The sequence below is a fragment of the Podarcis gaigeae genome (assembly GCF_964106915.1).
Source record: "Podarcis gaigeae genome assembly, chromosome: 7".
NCBI classification, from domain to species: domain Eukaryota; kingdom Metazoa; phylum Chordata; class Lepidosauria; order Squamata; family Lacertidae; genus Podarcis; species Podarcis gaigeae.
The window spans coordinates 24,895,332-24,910,894 of record NC_139683.1 but is presented as its reverse complement, the minus strand read 5'-3'; the positions used below and the strand labels follow the sequence as shown (position 1 = coordinate 24,910,894).

At 46.0% G+C, this 15,563-nt stretch overlaps 1 protein-coding gene across 2 annotated transcripts in view; it reads left to right on the top strand.

Annotated features, from left to right (window-relative positions):
- The first annotated feature begins 1,141 nt into the window (after window positions 1–1,141).
- CPQ (carboxypeptidase Q) overlaps window positions 1,142–15,563 on the top strand; it is a 175,488-nt gene continuing 161,066 nt past the window's right edge. The window contains exon 1 of one of the 2 annotated variants that reach the window (XM_083749808.1): window positions 1,142–1,496. The gene's annotated coding sequence lies outside the window, so the exon portion shown is untranslated. The remainder of the gene's footprint in view (window positions 1,497–15,563) is intronic. The other variant, XM_083749809.1, reaches the window with a different exon arrangement.

The following is a 15,563-nucleotide window of genomic DNA, read 5'->3' as shown; positions in this document are numbered from 1 at the left end:
ACAGTCACTAAGAACTGAGAATGTGTTTTGTGAGTGACAGTGAGTCATTCAATCATCTCTGTACTTTATCGCCTTACGGACAGATGTTCTGTGACATCTTTATAAATTGCGAGTAATAGGAACTCAGGCTTGAACATAAGAGGATCCTGCCAATGTCCCATCTACTGTAGTCTTGCACCCTGTTCCCATAGTGGCCAATGCCATGGGGAAGCCCCAAAGCCCAAGCGCACTCAGCTGCCTTGATGTGCATAGCCAGAAATGATGTTGGGAGGGCAGGCTTCATACTGGGGGGCGGGGTGGGTGAATCTCCTTCTTAGGGGGGGGCAGAACCTCAGTTAAGTATTATTGATGTACTTGATTTAGGGAGGCAGCTGCCCCCCCCCGCTACCCCTATGCCTAGCATGTAGTTTCAGATCAGATTACATGCAACCACCGCAGTGGCGCATCTCATGGCCTGCGAGTCTGTCAGAGCCACATGTTTGGTGCCAGTGTTGCACCAGCAGGACTTGGCGCAAGGATGAGCGGGAGATGGCCACTGAATGCCAAATGTATGTACTTCAGCCCACATATTGTTCTTTACCTGCTTCTATTTCTAGTCCTAAGCAATTCAACCTTTTCTTTGGATGACTAGTTGGCCGGTGTGACCAAAGCTACTGATTAGTGTTTCCCAACCTTCGGTCTCCAGCTGTTTTTGCACTACAACTCCCATCATCCCTAGCTAGCAAGACCAGTGGTCAGGTATGATGGGAATTGTAGTCTAAAAACAACTGGAGACCCAAGGTTGGGAAACACTGAACAGTGGTACCTCGGATTAAGAACTTAATTCATTCTGGAGGTGCATTCTTAACCTGAAACTGTTCTTAACCTGAGGTACCACTTTAGCTAATGGGGCCTCCTGCTGCCGCCGCACGATTTCTGTTCTCATCCTGAAGCAAAGTTCTTAACCCAAGGTAATATTTCTGGGTTAGCAGAGTCTGTAACCTGAAGCGTCTGTAACCTGAAGCATCTGTAACCTGAGGTACCACTGTAGTAGCTTCGCAAAATACGCTGCATGGGAGATGTTGCAATGAACTGCTTTATCCGAGCTACCTTGCCGTCTTATGTAACCTTGCCAGCTCCTTTTTTTTTTAGTTTGTAACTTCCTTCTCCCAAGACTCCCGCCCGGGGCCTCGCACAAGCTCTGCACAGGCCTGGTCTTGATGCCTTTGGTGCTGGGATCATTAAAAAAGAGAGAGCTTGGTTTGTTTTCTCCTGGAAACACCCCACTGAGGCGAGGGGCTCCCTGGTCCTCCTCGCCGGGCTGTGACCGAAGAGCCTCTCCAAAGCGCACAAGCAGCGCACGAGGCTGACGTCTGTACCCGCTGGAGAGGCAAATGCTCCTGCCAGTTCAGGCAGGGCGAAAAGCGCCTCTCTGGTTCATTCAGCTGCTGCTGCTGCGCAGGGGACGTGGCCTCGAGCTCTCCTCTCCGCCACCCGCTCGCTCGCTCCAGAGGAAGGTTGGTGAGCAGCCCCGCTCTTCCCCCGCGTTCTCCACGGTAGGAGGCCGCTCGGGAGCCGTTTTAAGGCCGGAGAAAGTAGCGTGGTTGCCAGCCCGGCTGCGCACGCTTGCGCGCAGGGAGGGCCGGCGCTTCTTGAAGCGCCCCTGCAGAAACTAAAAAAATGTGTCCTGAAGTCAAGGGAGCGGATATTCTCACGGGGGCGGCTCGTGGTTCCTTGAACCAGGCGGAAGCTCCGTATAGGATTTCTCCCCTTGCTCACAATTCAGCCCACAAAACGGGAAGGAGGGGAAACCTTACCTTCCCTTCTTCTGCAACTTATTATTTGTCTAAAGGTAAAGGGACCCCTGACCATTAGGTCCAGTCGTGGCCGACTCTGGGGTTGCGGTGCTCATCTTGCTTTATTGGCCAAGGGAGCCGGTGTACAGCTTCCGGGTCATGTGGCCAGCATGACTAAGAGCAGCGCACAGAAACGCCGTTTACCTTCCCGCCAGAGCGGTACCTTTTTATCTACTTGCACTTTGACGTGCTTTTGAACTGCTAGGTTGGCAGGAGCAGGGACCGAGCAACGGGAGCTCACCCTGTTGCGGGGATTTGAACTGCTGACCTTTTGATCGGCAAGTCCTAGGCTCTGTGGTTTAACCCACATCACCACCCGCGTCCCATAACTTATTTGCCTAGTAGGAAGGGGTAGCGGCGGAGACTATGGAGGGTGTGACTGTGCAGTTGAATGGATAGATTGTATTGATGACTTGCTTTTCACCTTCCAGTGGAGCTTATTGATTATCTTTAAGCATTGTGTGTAGTGGAGAGACGAGGAGGAGGGGTGATGTTTGCAGCTTCCTGGTCCAGCTCCGTGTTATGCATTTCCCTTCCTAGGATGAGTTGCGCTTGCCATACATAGCTTTACATGGTCAGTTTAATTCTGCTGTTTAATTCTGTGATTTTAATTAAAGCCAATTACTGAACCTGACAGGTGCAGGTGGAGGACAACCCAAGTGAACAGCAAATTGCAGCCAGTATTCTGATGACTGCTGGGAGATCTACCTCTAGATATTCAGCATGATTAAAAGCATTTCATTAAAATGTACAGCGTTCGTTTGGGCCACTTTGAGGAGCTGGTGCTATCAGTGGCAGGATATGATGAGCGAGACAACGTTTTAGGTACTCTTCCACCATTCTTGCCCCCACTTTCCAGCTGCTGCTCATTGCTAACAGCCGGGACCTCTGGAGTCACTGTCCAATAACCAGGGCTCCCTTCCTGCAAGTATCAGAAGCAGAACAGGAACCGCAGATGACAGTTCTTGGGAGGAATCTAGAATTTCTGGTAAAGTTGCTACCGCTTATTCCTGATTCTGCTCCTCTAATAGTAGTTTGGTACAGAAATTTTATGGAGTTTCCTCCACTATTTATTTCCACCCACTGTCACTAAGGCAACAATCTGGTGCACACTTGTTTGGAAGTAAACTCCACTGAACTGAGTACATTTCTATTCTCAGTAAAGTATACCTTGCATTGTGTTGTGGGCATACCAGGGTTTTGTCTATGTGACTGTGTGCTTTGTATGGGCTGAGCGAACAGGACTACCAGTTTAATAATAATAATAATAATAATAATAATAATAATAATAATAATAATAATAATTTATACCCCGCCCATCTGGCTGAGTTTCCCCAGCCACTCTGGGCAACTCCCAATCAAGTGTTAAAAACAATGCAGCATTAAATATTAAAAACTTCCCTAAACAGGGCTGCCTTCAGATGTCTTTTAAAGATAGGATAGCTGCTTATTTCCTTCACGTCTGAAGGGAGGGTGTTCCACAGTGCGGGTGCCACTACCGAGAAGGCCCTCTGTCTGGTTCCCTCCTTGCAATGAGGGAACCGCCAGAAGGCCCTCGGCGTTGGATCTCAGTGTCCGGGTTGAATGACGGGGGTAGAGATGCTCCTTCAGGTATACAGTTTTTTTTTCTTGGCAGGCTACATTATTATTGTTATTATTAGTAGTAGTATACTGCCCTATACCCGGAGGTCTCAGAGCAGTTCACAGAAAAGACAGCCTTTAACAACTGCATGCAAAACTAAACAACTGCATGCAAAACTAATATTCACTAGGGAAAGTTTTCCAACACTGCCTCTATATCAGAGATGAGGATCCTATGGCTCCCTACATGTCACTGGACTACAACTCCCACCATCCCATGCTGGTGGAGGGATATGTACACTTAGGGATACAGCAACATTTGCAGGGGACACGGAAGGTCTCTGTGCTGGGCAAACTTACCTGAGCAATGTTACCTGTGAGTCTCGAATCTGCCAAAAGGCAGGGAAATGTTGGCGCCCCTATCTCGTATTTGACAGATATTCCTCTAATACACATATATAGTAGATTGGGTGGACTTAACCAAGTTCTGGGTTGCACACAGGCTAATTTTTATCTGCATCAGTTATAACTTGCATGTATGAATCGGATCACATCAACCTCAAACAATAACAGCAAGAGTTTAGTGGCATACTAATTTTGGCACAAGCCTTTATGGGCCAAACTCTGCTTCATCAGATGATGATTTTATTTGAACTTGTTAGTTACTTCTTACACAGAAAGGTCTCCCAGTGACTTACTATATATCTAAGAACATAAGCATATGTAAAGCTACAATGGTGCAAGGGACTTCCCTTCATCTGCAAATTCTGATCCAGAGGGTCCTTTAACCATCTGTGACTATTTAGAGGGTGTAGGGAGGGCTTCGTGGGTGGGGGAGAAGAGGAAAGGGAAGTTCTGTTGCACAAGTGGAAGTCTGTTGCGCAGGCAGAACGGCAGGGTTGGATATTATTCAGTACTGTATATTAAGAACACATTTACACAAACCACATGCAATTCAATAGCAGCAGATAGCTTCAGCAGTATAACTAATACCTGAAACATTATCCTCCCTCCCCTCCCCCCCCAAATGCAGTCACACATATATGGCTGGGCTGTGAGAAGACTTGTTATTGTAAAGTAAAGCCGGAAGAGCCAGCCATGCAGGCGAGATGTGTGTCACATGCAGAGCCCACATGAAAATTAGATTCAGTCGCATAACAAAAGGAGTCAATCTTTTCATCCAACTGGGTGTTGGCTTTTCCCAACTGTTAATGAATTGGCAAACCAAGATGAACAGCGTACATAATGAATGCATTTTTGCAGTGAGCTAGGCACTCCCAGCCGATACTAAACCCAACAATGCCAAATTCTGCAAATTATTCCAATTTAACAGTTTCCCACTGGGGTTTCCTTTTGGTGCCCCATTCTTTTTTGAGGGGGGAGGGAGATAAAGTATGAGCATAGCCAGAATGTATTGAGAGACTGAAATGTCCCCTCACCAGTTATCATTTCTAATGCCCATTTATTATGTTTACTCTGCAGTGGGATAAGTCCTTGATGTTAGGCTGATGTCATTAGGTTCTGTTGCAGTGTTTTTCTTACTAGTTGTGGGGGCAGAACTAGCACCAGGGTTTGTTGCAGGAGAAAGTTCCTAGGCTTGTATCCTCTATGCGGTCTATTACTCCTGGTTAATAGTAGGTTGGGGGGTATCTGTAAGGATGGGCAGTACAGTGGTACCTCGGGTTAAGAACTTAATTCGTTCTGGAGGTCCATTCTTAACATGAAACTGTTCTTAACCTGAGGTACCACTTTAGCTAATGGGGTTGCCTGCTGCTGCCATGCAATTTCTGTTCTCATCCTGAAGCAAAGTTCTTAACCCGAGGTACTATTTCTGGGTTAGCGGAGTCTGTAACCTGAAGCATCTGTAACCCGAGGTACCACTGTAATTGTACCTACAGCCTGTTTAAGGGAAGGCTCACCAGGATAGCCTGTAGATCCACAAAGGGGAATGTGTGGCCCTCCAGATGTTGTTGGACTACTACAACTTCCATCATCCTGGAACATTAGCCCTGCTGGATGGAGCAGGTGGGAGCTGAAGCCCTGCATTGCAGGGGGTTGGACTAAATGACACTTCCAACTCTGATTCTGTGAACATGTGGAGCACACAGGTTCCCAATTCCTGCTGTAGATCTGTGATGATGCAGTGGAGAGGCATTAGCCTGGAGGGACCTGAAACTATTCAGCAAACAGATCTGGGGGTTGAAGTTGACAGCTCAATGGCAATTTCATGTGCAGCAGCAGTGAAATTGATTGGCAGTAGAATCTGGACACAAGAAAATACTTCACACAATGCGTACTAAAGCTGTGCAGATCACTGTCCCTGTGTGTGGTGATGCTGGCCATTGGCTTGGGTGGCTTCAAAGGGAGTTAGATTCATGAGGGGATGGCCATTATAAGTAAGGAGACCCAAACAGGAAGGCTTTGGCCTCTGTGATAAGCTTCAAAGCTTTCTAGAAGCATCTATTTGTCCATGGTATACTAGACTAAATGGACTCTTGGTTGGATCCCTCATGGCACTCTTAAATGGTGTTCTTAGGGTTGGTCCAAACACATGTCTCTCTACAATTGGGTATATCATTTCTGTAGGCCAGACTCAAAAGCTCCTGACTTCCATTCTTACCTCAATTCACATCATAACAGTGTGCAAATAAAGCAAACTTTGGGCTTTATTCAACTAAATGATTGTGCAAGCAGAATGACTTCCACTTGTGCAGTGGGGACTCCCCACCTCGCGGCTCACACGTCACGCGTTAGAACAGATTTAGGAGTGGGGAGGAGGAGAGTGGTGAGGTCCCATTGCACAAGGGCAAGTCATTATGCTTGCACAATTATTTAGTCGACTACTCGGATTTTTCTCGGATTTTTCTGCTTAAGAAAAATTACATGATCAGGAATGCGCACACACACTTTAGAATGCAGCTTCCATGTCCGCTAAACAAATCTAGAGACTCTTAATAATTAGACAAACTGCCTTCTTTCCATGCAAATGGTCCTGAGCTGGTTTTCCATTTTTTCATATTCCTTGCCTGAATTGCCCTTGCTGAAAAGGTCGGTACATCCGATGTCACAATTTGTACGGGAAAGAACAAAAATACAAATTCTTTGCTTCCCAAGCTTATTGAAAATCAATGGCTTAAATTTTGCAGAGGAAGGAACATAGCTGGAGGCAGAGATGTCTTAGTAAATTATACATGGGGAGAGGGAAGAAAACAAATAGCAGGATATTGGTGGTTTTTTTTAAAAAAAAAAAAACTCCCAGTGTCTGCCCTCCTGGCCTGTCCTTTGACCTGTTGTGTTGACAAGAGCACTGCATTCTCTTGCACACTGAGCTCCCACTATCTTCTTGTTCTGGAATCAAGGGCATCTTTCTGTCTGACCTTTCTCACATTTGTCATTGGTGACGAATGTACCAGCAGAAAACCACAAGTATCTCATTATTAATGCATTAATATAAGCATTCTGACGGATTTCCAGGTTTTATTTTGAAACTCTGGGTTATTTTTGAAATGGAACTTGGCTGCTGGCGCCATGGGAATAAAATAACTGGCAAGTCACTCCAAAGGCCCTGTTTTGGATCAAGATTTTATTTTTTTCCTGAAATATTCACAGCACTGGCGGTATGCTGATGAGCACTGGTGTCGTGTAGCAGGGCAGGGTTCATAGAGAAAATGTGTGAACTCCTAGGCTGAAAAGGTTTGCCTGAGAACTGGTAGAAGTTGAAACAGAAAGCTGTGGGTGCAAGCAGAGGATTTGGTGTGGTTGATTTTGTGGAGACACGACCGAAGGTCTGAAAATGTCACTGTATGCTGTGCATTTAGCTAATCAAAGCTAAGGGAAGGGAAAGTTGTGTAAAATTCATGGTCTATTCAGCTATTTAGGATATAGTGCACTGAAGAATTAACAGGGTCTTCAGTAGGGCTGGGCGATATAGCAATATATTGTTTCTCTCTGTGTGTGTGCTATGCAAAACTCACAATGTGGGGAAAACCGTGAAGCCAGCCAATGCCTCTACCGAGCTCCATCATTATTTCAGACATTGTGATATATAGGTATATTAAAACATTTAGCTGGTGATGTGTCACGATGTTGAAAACCAGATATCACCCATCCCTAATCTTTGGTTAGAACAAAATGCTGCTGCTAGGTTACTCATTGGGGCTGGCTTTAGAGAATATATCTCACCAGTACATAAACAGATACAATGGTTACCACCTGTTTCCAATGCTGGTCATTGTCTATAAAGCCCTAAACAGCTTTGGACGTAGCTGTCTGGAGATTGCTCCTACTGAATTAGCCTGGTGGAACTTTACAGTCCCAATTGGAGCCCCTCCTCCAAGTCAGGTAGATGGAGACCAGAGAGAGAGAGAGATGACTTTTCTCATTTGTTGGGTTGCCCCCTCCCCTCCAAAAAAGAGGAGAGGAAATGCTTAACTCCCTAAAAGAACCCAGATTGGCATAACATGTGCATATCTCATTTAGATGCATTGCTGAAGCTATAGAATTAAACAGAAATATTTAAGCAGAAATATAACATTTGTGACTATACAGTGGTACCTCACGTTACAGACACTTCAGGTTACAGAAGCTTCAGGTTACAGATTCCGCTAACCCAGAAATAGTACCTCGAGTTAAGAACTTTGCTTCAGGATGAGAACAGAAATCGCACAGCAGCGGCGCAGTGGCAGCAGGAGGCCCCATTAGCTAAAGTGGTGCTTCAGGTTAAGAACAGTTTCAGGTTAAGAACAGACCTCCAGAACGAATTAAGTTCTTAACCCGAAGTACCACTGTAGAGGGAAAGGCTATATGACCAGAAGACCTGTGTTTCTGCTCAGTCTCCTGTCCGAGTGCTAAATGTTGGTGGGAAGACTTCAAGGAACCTGCTCTCCTCCTTTATTTTTGTACAGTTCTTCATCTTTAAACTGGATACCAGGCAGATCTTGAAATGGGACTTCTTAAAATAGAGGACTGCTCTCTATAAAGTAGGACACAAGGCCACACTCCTGGACATGGAAACAAAGTCACTCCTCTCAGGGAGACACTCATGGCTCCCAGTTCTCTGCATATTCACTCAGATGTAAGTTCTTCTGAAATAAAAAGGAATTCATTGGGTGTAGGAGTATATCCTTATGGAAGTTTTCTTACCACCTTCTATGGGGCCTGCCGGCCTGCCCATAAAGTGGGGGTGAGGTGATTGCCTCAGGCAGCAGATCTGTACACTGCCATTGACTCAGGCTGGCCTTGTTTTTCCTTGCTTAGGGACTACGATTAGCAGCTCTGAAACGATGCTTCCAGTGTGTGATGTTTTGCGTGTTCAGACCCAGAAACCTCCCCCTAAATAAATTCACATTTTGGTTTGGTTTTTGGTTTGGTTTTTGGCAGAATTTAGGCCACAACTTTATTGATTACAGAAAGTGGCTGGTTGCATAGGCTCTGGTTCGACTAGCTCCCTGCCATGCAGGTAGCGCTGACCCAGGGTTCCAGCATAGGTCAGCCTAGGGTGAACACCTGGATAAGCAGGAAGTCAGGAACAGGCTAACTCCACCACCCAAATATCCCCCTGGACTCAGGCATGGGCACAACCCCCTCACGGGTTGACCAAACCATCGAGTCCCTTGATTCCTTTAAAAGAATACCCTTCACATAGGGATGGCGAGAGCGTTCTCCCATCCCTATCACCTAAACAAGAGCCTACCCGCAACCTTACAAGTTGTGACGATTTGCTACACAGCAGGCAAAACCCAAATGGCAACAGCCAATCAGCCAAGTGGGGAAAATTCCTTCCGTGCCAGTGTCCCAACAACAGACGACACATGACGGCATAGCAAGGTCAAGCGCAACAAGCCCTAAAAGTAGGGAGAGCTGGGCAGGTGTTCCGAATGCATGCGCCGAAAGAGGAAGCTCTGGGTCATGTGCATGGGCATAAATAGGTCCCTCGAACTGTTTAGACTGCGTCCCATTGGCCAGATTGCACCCAGCTTCGAGGGACCTACCAATCAAGTGTTGTGGCTGACCAATGTACCCACTCACAACACAGGGTGTCGGTTGTCTAGGTCTCACTGCAATACGTGCCCTCTTTAAGGGAGGATCCGATTTCACCTAACATTTTAAGTAATAATATATTTTCTTTTCCCTTTTACAAACCAACCCTTTCTTTGTCTCCTTTGAAATAATTCCCACCCCATCCCACTTATTTCTGGGAAAGCAGTATTTTACAGATGCTACTCCCTTTAGTGTGAAATTAAACAAACCGGAATTCTAGTTTCTGAAATGCCAGAACGTGCATCATGCATGATGTCAGGCACACTTGAGAGCAGGGCAGATATTTCTTAGAACAGTAATTTTGATTTATTCTGGCAATTTACAAAGACTGTGTTTGCACCTGCACCATAACTTTGAAAATACTGCCGCCGTCCTAGACATATTAATGTTTGCATGGAAAAACATGCTTTGGAAGTTTATCACGAGCTAAAACGTCCCTACTAAGTGAGTTCTCCATTGTTCTCATGAAGAAAGCACTGAAAAATGGCTGGCTTGGCCTACGTGTGAGTAATAGGGGAGCCTGGTCTAAAGTGAATTAATTGTTGGTGTGCAAAGTCAGTTATATATGTGCAACTGAATTCTCTCGGCTGTCCAGATAGCCACAAGCAACTAATTTAAGTTTCCACCCTCTGTTGATGAATAACTGCTTATTTTTGTACCTATGCAAAGCTTTTGGGTCTGTATCAGGTGAGGGAAGCGAATTTCAGTATTCAGAGCTCTCCTGTTGAATATTCATAGCTGAATAACGTAGAGTCGTTTCAGCCGCTAGACCAGCACCTTGCTCAAGCTAAACAAGTCTGAGGTGGGTCATTGCCTGGATTCAGTGGCAGATGTGATGGAACTGCTACGAGGTCACAGAAGCATGCCCAAGTTGTTCCGGTTTTCTCTGCATCTTCCTCCCTTGCAAAGATATTACCTAAACTTAGGTATTGTGGTTTAGCATGCTGTTTGCACATCACTAACACTGAAAAGTTTCTGTGGTTCAGAAGGAGTCCCTGCTGTTAGTTTTTAATGACTCCATGCCACTGTGCATTACTCAGAAGTAAGCCCCTGATTTCCATGGGGCTTGCTCCCTGTTAATTATGTGCAGGATTGCAGCCTGACTCGGCTAGTCTGAAAGGTGTCACACGGGACCGTTAACAAGAGACCCCACAAAATTCCAGAGCTGTGGCATTATGCTTTTGCTGAGAGGCAGTGGGCACAGCCTCCCAGTCACCCTTTGTACCCCAGTTGATGGCAGAGTCTAGATAGCAGTTGGAGCTGAGCGTACTTTCTTGACTCTGTTTAGGTTCACGTCATCCTTACAGCCTGTGGCGTTTGTGGTTGACTTTCTTCTTTGTCTATCTGAGCTTGCCTCCCAGCTGCGGTTTGCTGAGGCAGCTGTGTGATTGCCAGGTGTACGTTTTGGGCTGTGTTTCTTTCTGGTGGCGGAATAATTCAATGCAAATGAAGTATCTTGAGAATTAGATTTGGAAACGTTCCCTTGACAAAATACACTTTTGGAAACACTATTTCATTAAAGCTTTGGTTTAACTCCAGAAAGGGCATTAAAGGCGTAAATCTGCTCCGTCGATTAAAAGAGCCAAATATACAGGGAGAGGAAAAATGGTTTCTCTGCTCTTACACGTTCCTTTTCCAATTAAACTTGGAAGCTTCAGGGCAGGGGTAGCTGGTGTGGTGCCTACAGATGTTTTGGACTACAACTCCCATCATCCCTGTCCATTGCCGGATGGGGCTGATGGGAGTTGAGGTCTTTAACATATGGAGGGCACCACATTGGCTACCCCTTTAGGGAGTGCACATTATGGACACAATTTGAGGGGGGAAATTGTTTGGGGGGAGTGAAGGGATGATAAGGACCATTATTTAAAGGACCAAGTACTATAGACCTCCCTCCAAGTGTCCCTATTTTCTAGGGACAGTCCCAGATTTACAAAAGCCATCTAGGTTTCTGATTTGATCCCAGAATGTCCCAGTCTTCCTTGGGATGTCCCTATTTTGATCAGAGAAATGTTGGAGGGTATGGAATAGGATGTCCCTACCAGCAAGGAGGTCTAGGTAACCACTGTTCTCTTCTTCAATGGGGCTGTTCCATGACAGATCACCACACCTTTACAACATCTGTGCTACTGACTTTCAGACTTTGGGATTGTTGAAATACACACAACAACAAAATGAATAAATTTGTCTCAAATCAATGCAACTCAATTTAGGTTTACTAGGCCCAATTTTGAAGCAATGTGGACTAAGTATCTTCTGGGGCCACTCTGGGATTAGGGGCCCTGGAGCTTAAGCTCCATTAGTTTCATTGTAGCTCCACCCCTATGACTGGCCCCTGAGACTTCCAAGGTAGGCAAACTAAGGCCCGGGGGCCAGATGCGGCCCAATCGCCTTCTAAATCTGGCCCATGGATGGTCCGGGAATCAGTGTGTTTTTAGGTGAGTAGAATGTGTCCTTTTATTTAAAACACATCTCTGGGTTATTTGTGGGGCATAGGAACTCGTTCATTTTTTCCCTTCAAAATATAGTCTGGCCCCCCACAAGGTCTGAGGGACAGTGGACCGGCCCCCTGCTGAAAAAGTTTGCTGACCCCTGCCCAAAATCATAATCCCCACAGACAACACTTTCCACCATGCGTTCCTCAAGGGCTTTTTGCCGGGCTGAAATGCGCCCTTGAATGGCGGCAATGCCTCATGCTTGCTTGGAAAGAAGATGGAAAGGTTTTTGTGCCTTTGGCTTTTTTGCACAGTTGGAATATAGCCTCCTCAGCAAAGTTAAAAGTCACTCCCTTGTTTTACTCACCTTGGCTTCTGGCCCCTCCATGCAGCCCTCTCAGGCTGGGAAAAAAACGTTATCCACCCCTTCTGTGCAGAATGTAAATTGTGTCTGTAAGCAGGGGGAGCAGATGTGGTAATAGGAAATATTGTGTGGTGGGGAGCTGCCACTAGCCCCCAGAGTTATTTCTTGCGTTTCATGTACCAGAATCCAGGTTCCTCACCATTTGTTTACATCTTCGCAACAAAAGGACAAATCTGGCATGTCTTTGGAACATGAGGAGATGGCTCTATCTGGCCTGCTATCTGTCTCTGCCAGATGGCCCATGCAAGCCTTGGTCAGGTGTTCCTGCCTCAAAGCGAAACCACCCTCGGAGATTTATGGCTTGAATACAGCATCAGCAGCCGTTGCAGCGCACAGCTCAAGAGTCCTGAACTGAGGCCACTGGGACATAAACAGGCAAGCAAATGGCATGGCTTCGTATTCTGGCAGCCAGAAGGAGGAACAATTTATACTTTATAGGACACATTGTGTGATTCAATACCTTTATTTTCTAAAATAAACATTTTCTTGTTTCAAAAAATGAGAATGTGGCTGCTAGTATTCTAAGTGGGAGCATATTTATCTGCTTATTTCATTTGTATCCCGTACGTTCAATGTAAATGTATGTTCCCAGGGTAGAAACAAAAAAGCACAATGTATTATTATTATTATTATTATTTAGTAATCAATAAAATATAAAACATGCAGTTGACAAAATAATAATAAACATTTCCAAACTAACCCAGCAAATTAAAACAGCAAATGGCAGCAGCCCATTCAGACAAAACGGGGGTCCCCACTGTGGTGCCTGTGGGCATTGTGGCACCTCCAAGTGCCCCCCTTGTGCCTGCCAAGCTCCCCCCCGACATCTCCATTTATTTTTTGATTAATTGCATTTTTATGACTTCAGATAGGGGTAGTGTAATGGGTTAAGGGGCTGCTTGTGCGTAAATGGTTGAGTTCTCAACTCATGCAATCAGTTTCTAAACTCTCCCAGTCCGCGGAGCCATGGATGCATGGCTACCTCAATCGCTGGCAGAATCCGTCAGTGGGCGCTTCCGGAATTTACGCCAACATAAGAGTTCCTTAACCGAAATTCTCCTTCTGGATTCTCTGCGTGACAGTTTCCTGCGCAGAGTAGGCGTCCCCAGCGGAGGTCCTGAAACCTCTCTGCTGTTCTCACTGGAAGTATCTTGGAGCCATCCCTCCGACTGAGTTTCTGCGGGAACTCTCTCTCTCCCCCTGCTGGTTCCTTCCTCAGCATCCGAGGGTCTCCTAGCCTCCTTGAGCACTTCCACCACCTGACTCTCCGATGGCAGTTCCCTGACAGGTAGCTTACTTTTTTGCCTGTGTTTTGTTTTGGATTGGAAATAGGTGTTTGACCTGTTGTGGGGGGGGGGGGCGGACAGGCAAGGAAGGGTAGTCCTGAGCATCATTTGATCCCCCCCCCCGTGAACTGTATTTTGTGGCGCCTGTGACAGTTTCTTGTTGGTGGCATCCATCTGTCTCAAGAGACAATGGAGTGTGCCTCCGGGGGTGAAGTCAACGGCACCAAAGTTACCAAAAAGAGCACTCAGTTTGCCTGTGTCCCCTTACCAGTCTTTTGTATACTATTGCCTCTATGGTTTGGAAAGAGGTTGAGACTATGGCATAGAACTAAAATATGAAAAACAGTCCCTGGTATGCCATCCTGAGGATAATTCTGAAGTCCTCCAGCTGACGAAGAGCTTTAAGTCAGAATGAACTTTCTCAGAGTTGAACTGCAGTGCTGGCAGTGTAATGGAAGAGTCAATGACTAATTCATTCATCGTTATGAGTGCCTTCTGCTGCGCTTCCTCTACCTTACTCAAAAAGGGTCCTCTGTTGTGCTAAAATGGGGTGTTTTCGCAGGAATTAAAATGAGCTAGAATCGGCACTTTAAAAAAATGAAAGTGCTTTTTGAAACAATGAAGAAAACCACGTTTTTAACGTCAGTTGTGACTAGCTGAGGTAGACTGTGGCACAATACCCTCCGGAAAAAATCAGAATGTGTTGAAAGCATGCATAGAAAATGTGGTGACAATGATCACTGAGAACCTGATGGGTTGAGTCCAATGGGATTTAGCATTGCAAACTGCTGAAATTTTTAAAGTAAATTGGTATCCTTGATAACAAGGACAAAAGGATCCTTAAAAGAAGTGAGTAAGTGACTTTTCTGATGGAGAGGAGGGCTGGGGGAGGGGGCTCCTCCGTGGCAGAAAGCAAACATTGGGCCAAATGAGGCATTTGGGAACTGGGCCAGAAGTGGGATGTTGTTGCACAGTGGGCTGCCCAAGAGTGGGCATTGTTGGTGCTTACTGAGAGGGATAAGTTGTGTAGGGTTGCCATATTCCCAAAAGTGAAAATCTGGACAAAGTTGTTGACCATTTTTGGAAACATCTGCCCCCCACCAAAAAAACCCACAAGTATTTGGGCTTTTTTTGGATTCTAAAAGCATTTTTCTTTAAAAGATTGCCCTAGTTTCCCTAAGTCCAGTTTTTCCAGGACATTTTGCCGATTTGGCAAAAATCCAGATGTATGGCAGCCCTAGAGTGGTGGGAAACTCAGTATGATGTGGGCCCAGTGACAGGAATGTCTGCTTGACGCCACCCCCACGCCAACTGGGCCTCCTGTGTCTCACCTCCTTTGGTTAAATGGCAGCGACACTCAGATTTGGGAAGCCAGGTGTGTGATGCTGCCACTCACGCAAAAATTATAAAATTAATGTTGTATGTGACTTGGTTGCTCAATTTGGACTTTTTGCATTTTTTTTAATTAAAGAGTATTGCGACTTGCTGTTGTTTTTATTGGTTATAGATGTGATGGGATAATGAGCTGCTTGTGCGTAAAAGCTTGATCCCTCTGGGGTTTGGCTGGTCACCCAAACCTAGGCACTAACGGAGCCCCCAAAGCATGACTCCGTCAGTCGCTGGTAGAATCTGACAGTGGGCGTCTACGGAACTTACTCCAACATAAAAGCTGTTTGACGGACATGCGCCTTCGTGACTCTCTGCGTGACAGTTTCCGGCGAAGGGTGGGAGTTCCTAAGGGGGGTCTTGTTACCTCTTCACTATTCTCACTAGAAGTATCCCAGAGCCTCTCCCCCGATTCCCTTTCCACTGGAACTCCTGCTCTCCCCCTACTGGTTCCTTCTTCTGCTGTAGAGTCTCTCCTATTCTCCTGGAGCCTCTCCACCACCTGTCCCTCCGATGGCAGTTCCCTGACAATAGACAAGTAATGATTTCTTGTAGCTGTTGAGAGTGAATTTCCGCA